Source organism: Schistocerca cancellata, chromosome 12, assembly GCF_023864275.1.
Source record: "Schistocerca cancellata isolate TAMUIC-IGC-003103 chromosome 12, iqSchCanc2.1, whole genome shotgun sequence".
NCBI lineage: Eukaryota > Metazoa > Arthropoda > Insecta > Orthoptera > Acrididae > Schistocerca > Schistocerca cancellata.
In genome coordinates this window covers 77,910,275-77,916,352 of record NC_064637.1, presented here as the reverse complement: position 1 = coordinate 77,916,352, position 6,078 = coordinate 77,910,275, and positions in this window count along the sequence as shown.

Genomic DNA, 6,078 nt, shown 5'->3' with positions numbered 1-6,078 from the left:
CTAATGAGGAGATACTGAATAGAATTGAGGAGAAAATAAATTTGTGGCACAACCTGAACTAGAAGGAGGATCCATTTAGAGACATCAAGGGACCACCAGTTTAGCACTAGAGGGAAGAGTGTGTGTGTGTGTGTGTGTGTGTGTGTGTGTGTGTGAGGGCGGGGGGGGCGGGGGGGGGGGGGGCGGGGGGGGGGGGGTTACAAATCGGAGATCACGAGGTAAAGAATAAGCAGATTCGGAAGGATGTAAGTTGCAGTAGTTATTTGGAGATGAAGAGGCTTGCATAGGATAGAGCAGCACGGAGAGCTGCATCAAACCAAATCTGGGACTGGAGACATGTACAAAACAACAACTCACTTTAGAAAGATTCCCTTTGTGAAGCCAGAAGACACAACCTCTGTATCTCATAGTAACATCGTTGGCCTCGTCTTCAGTATAAATGAATACTGTCTGCATCATCACGACACTTCTCTGCGTACGCCTTTTTTTTTTTTTTGATCAGCCCTTCGACTGCATTACGTAATCTGCCACGAATTCCTCTCGTTGCCTACCTTTCTATCTCAGAGTAGCACTAGCACTTTACGATGTCAATTATTTGTTTGATGCGTTCCCAATGTCTGTCTTCCTCTACAGCTTTTACGTTCCACGGCTTTTAAACGTGATGATTAACTTTTAAGAAAGCCTTGCGATAAAGACTGATTAGTATTTCAGCTATCTATCAGGTCGCTGCTATTTTCCAGCAGTGTTTTCAGAACTTATTAAGTTACAATGGGGACTCGAAGTCAGTGGCGGCGTCCGCAGCTCGTGGTCGTGCGGTAGCGTTCTCGCTTCCCGCGCCCGGATTCCCGGGTTCGATTGCCGGCGGGGTCAGGGATTTTCTCTGCCTCGTGATGACTGGGTGTTGTGTGATGTCCTTAGGTTAGTTAAGTTTAAGGGGCTCCGGAACGCCCTATACTTGCAATGTTAAAATAACGCTTATAAATTACATCTTTCCTCACAAAGTATTTGAGGTAGGAAGTTGAACTTCTTACAGATTATTTATTGGAATATGGGCTACAACTTAACACAGGTATTTTACAAAATTTTAGTTCAGTTATTAAAGATGATTTTTTTCAATTGTAATGAAAATTCACAACATTTTTTTGCAATTTTTTATTTATATATTCAAAAATATACAGTTTTTTGGAAAAAGGATGTGTTAAATTATGCAGAAGGTACTGTGTAACATTTACTGAAAGTTTGAAACAAATATGTTTGGAAGATCCTTAGAAAACATGTAATTAGTATGAGAAAATAAAAGTTTTGGGAATCGAGCGACAAAGATTGGATTAACTTTTTAGTGCATTCCAGGTCCATAGGATGGATTATCTTCATCCTCTGCAAACTCCTCCTCCAGCTTCCTCTTGTTCCTCCTCCTGTTTACTCTTGCTTGTATTTCTAGACTCTTTACAGCCCTGTCTGCAGCCCGAAGGCGTTCCTTGTCTAAAGCAAGCATCGCTCGTACCATGTTAGAATGTGATTATTTACAGTAATAACACATACCTTTGGCTTTCCAACATTTCTCCTTTTCTTAAAAGCCTTCAGAGGATTTCTAATAACTTTACTTTTACTCATTATTATACTTCAACAAAACAGAGACTCAAGAAACAGAATTAATTACGAATATTTTCGAGATAACGACAGAGTAAATAAACATGAAACAATCGACAATCACACCAGCGATATATATTGAACCATCACAGGTTAGCCACGACACATACTTTATCTCACATCACTAAAATGTACCTGATGAACACGGACGTTAATAATAACACCATTTGACAGCAGTTTAACAGCGCCACAGTGGGTCACGCCCATGTAGAACACATTTCAAAAAAAATTTAAAAATAGTTGTAGTCTTCGGAATTGAATAAATTATATATCTACTAAAAGGTAATAGTCTGCAGATTCAGAAAACGCAAAAAAGTAAAAATTGAACTTTTCATGATTTTGAGCCTTTCCGGAGCCCCTTAAGTACACTCCTGGAAATGGAAAAAAGAACACATTGACACCGGTGTGTCAGACCCACCATACTTGCTCCGGACACTGCGAGAGGGCTGTACAAGCAATGATCACACGCACGGCACAGCGGACACACCAGGAACCGCGGTGTTGGCCGTCGAATGGCGCTAGCTGCGCAGCATTTGTGCACCGCCGCCGTCAGTGTCAGCCAGTTTGCCGTGGCATACGGAGCTCCATCGCAGTCTTTAACACTGGTAGCATGCCGCGACAGCGTGGACGTGAACCGTATGTGCAGTTGACGGACTTTGAGCGAGGGCGTATAGTGGGCATGCGGGAGGCCGGGTGGACGTACCGCCGAATTGCTCAACACGTGGGGCGTGAGGTCTCCACAGTACATCGATGTTGTCGCCAGTGGTCGGCGGAAGGTGCACGTGCCCGTCGACCTGGGACCGGACCGCAGCGACGCACGGATGCACGCCAAGACCGTAGGATCCTACGCAGTGCCGTAGGGGACCGCACCGCCACTTCCCAGCAAATTGGGGACACTGTTGCTCCTGGGGTATCGGCGAGGACCATTCGCAACCGTCTCCATGAAGCTGGGCTACGGTCCCGCACACCGTTAGGCCGTCTTCCGCTCACGTCCCAACATCGTGCAGCCCGCCTCCAGTGGTGTCGCGACAGGCGTGAATGGAGGGACGAATGGAGACGTGTCGTCTTCAGCGATGAGAGTCGCTTCTGCCTTGGTGCCAATGATGGTCGTATGCGTGTTTGGCGCCGTGCAGGTGAGCGCCACAATCAGGACTGCATACAACCGAGGCACACAGGGCCAACACCCGGCATCATGGTGTGGGGAGCGATCTCCTACACTGGCCGTACACCACTGGTGATCGCCGAGGGGACACTGAATAGTGCACGGTACATCCAAACCGTCATCGAACCCATCGTTCTACCATTCCTAGACCGGCAAGGGAACTTGCTGTTCCAACAGGACAATGCACGTCCGCATGTATCCCGTGCCACCCAACGTGCTCTAGAAGGTGTACGTCAACTACCCTGGCCAGCAAGATCTCCGGATCTGTCCCCCATTGAGCATGTTTGGATGAAGCGTCATCTCACGCGGTCTGCACGTCCAGCACGAACGCTGGTCCAACTGAGGCGCCAGGTGGAAATGGCACGGCAAGCCGTTCCACAGGACTACATCCAGCATCTCTACGATCGTCTCCATGGGAGAATAGCAGCCTGCATTGCTGCGAAAGGTGGATATACACTGTACTAGTGCCGACATTGTGCATGCTCTGTTGCCTGTGTCTATGTGCCTGTGGTTCTGTCAGTGTGATCATGTGATGTATCTGACCCCAGGAATGTGTCAATAAAGTTTCCCCTTCCTGGGACAATGAATTCACGGTGTTCTTATTTCAATTTCCAGGAGTGTAGTTCTAAGTTCTAGGGGACTGATGACCATAGATGTCAAGTCCCATAGTGCTCAGAGCCATTTGAACCAAGTCAGTGGCGGCCAGTCTGGACGGTGTCGAAGACCCAGTGATTCCTCGATGAGGATGCCGCCTATCCCCCCCCCCCTCACCCCGACGGTCACCACCTCTCGAGCTGACGGGCAGCGGGCGAGTCGCAGTGACGCAGCACGCCCCGGGGCGTCGTCGAGGGGGCGCGACGCCTGCCGTAATGGCGTCGCTGTCAGGGGCGGCGGGAGGGCGCCGTAAATAAGGGGGAGGCTGTATAAGGCGCCCCCGCCGCCCACCTGCCCCGTATAAGGCGCGGCCGGCCAACCGCAGGCCGGAGTCGATCGCGTGTGGGGGGCCGGGCCGGGCCAGGGCTCGTGACTTATGTATGGATCAGCGGGCGTCGCAGCTCGTAATCACCTGCCAGCCATTTGTTCTCGTCTGGGGGATGCGCCGGCCGTAAACTTTACTGCTCAATCGTGCACCTTCGTCGAGGCTCGTTTCTCTTCATGATGTGGAGAATGAAGCGTGAATAGAAATTAACAATTGCTGGGAGTGACTGACGAATGGATGCGAAAAACAAAATTTCGAGTAAGTGAAGATACATATTATAAAAATGTATGTAAGTACATTCCACATCTCCTCCAAAAGCCGGCCGCGGTGGTCTAGCGGTTCTAGGCGCTCAGTCCGGAACCGCACGACTGCTACGGTCGCAGGTTCGAATCCTGCCTCGGGCATGGATGTCTGTGATGTCCTTAGGTTAGTTAGGTTTAAGTAGTTCTAAGTTCTAGGGGACTAATGACCACAGATGTTAAGTCCCATAGTGCTCAGAGCCATTTGAACGATTTTTGAATCCTCCAAAAGCACGGGATCGATTTCAAGCAAACTTGGTGTACATATTGTAAGGTGGCTATAATTTCGCACCTTACAAGCCACTCATCCACATACTTCGCCCTGATCTACAAACACAATTAGGTACCATGTGATACATGGGTAGTCCTCTTAGTCCAGTGGTGGCCAACTTGTTCATGGAACGCCCGCACCTCGTGGTCGTGCGGTAGCGTTCTCGCTTCCCACGCCCGGGTTCCCGGGTTCGATTCCCGGCGGGGTCAGGGATTTTCTCTGCCTCGTGATGGCTGGGTGTTGTGTGCTGTCCTTAGGTTAGTTAGGTTTAAGTAGTTCTAGGGGACTGATGACCATAGACGTTAAGTCCCATAGTGCTCAAAGCCATTTGAACCATTTTCTTGTTCATGGAACATTTCGAAGCACAGGCACTGGACTCGGCGACTTGCAAACCTAAGGTGTCGTACAGGTACGTCGATGATACTTTCGTTGTGTGGAGCCATGGTGGAGAACAGGTCGGTGACTTCCTAAGGCAATTGAACAGCCTCCACACCAACATAAAATTTACAATGGAAGTAGAAAAGGACAGAAAACTATCATTTCTAGACGTGCTGGTCACAAGGGACGGCGAAAACCTGGGACACAGTGTATACCGAAAACCGACACACACGGTCCGATACCTGCACAAACTCCCCCTGCGGGTTCGGGGGTTAGAATAGGCCCGCGGTATTCCTGCCTGTCGTAAGAGGCGACTAAAAGGAGTCTCACATGTTTTGGCCTTATGTGATGGTCCCCTCTCGGGTTTGACCTCCATCTTTCTAAATTATTCCGAAGAGCGAGCCAATTGGGGAAGGGCGCCTTACGTGGTGCACTGTGTATCCGTCGTGCAATTAGACCTTTAGCCGGCTTTCACGTCGTTGCCATGGTGTCCCGCTCGTTTTCGATCTTTAGGGCGGGGATACGTCCCTGGGTGCGATTACCACGCTGCCCTCTGCAGTGTTTCTTTTAACTGCGGCGACGACCTTGGACAGTTTTGCACCTAAGATCCAGCACGGTAGCCAGTCCGTTGTGGTGGGGCCGCCATGTACCCTCTTGGTTGTAGCCCCCTGACAACACAGGGATCGCTCTACTGATGCCTGCGCCGTTAACTCCCCACGTATGCCAAGGAGTAGATGCCTATCCTCCTGGGGTATCAGGACTCCCGGCAACGGCCATCCTGCCAGGTGGCCTTTGCTGTGGCTGGGTGGCGCCCGTGGGGAGGGCCCTTGGTCGGAGTAGGTGGCATCAGGGCGGATGACCCGCAATGAAGCGTGGTACATCATCTCTCGCTGGCGGCCAGCCGCCAGCAGTCTCTAAGCGTTCTCGGGCTCAATTTAATGCTCAGAAGTACGATCCGAAAACGTTCCCCTCCCTGGCCACGCCGTGGGAAGAGCGTAAGTCCCAGGATGGAGGTAACAGTTATTCGCCCCGATTCTTAGTTTGCACGAGAGCTGATGGGGAGTCTTTTCTCTCCACAAAGCCTCAGTTCTTCGTCGAGCATTTAGAGGACAAGTTTGGGGAGGTGGAGGGCTTGTCTAAAATGCGCTCTGGCTCAGTACTGATACAAACGGCATCCTCCGCCCAGTCACGCAGGTTACTTGCTTGTGACAAGTTGGGGGATGTTAACGTTACTATTACTCCACATAAGAGTTTAAATATGGTCCAGGGTGTTATTTTCCATAGGGACCTCCTTTTGCAGTCTGATGACGAGCTGCGCGCCAACTTAGAACGTAGAGGT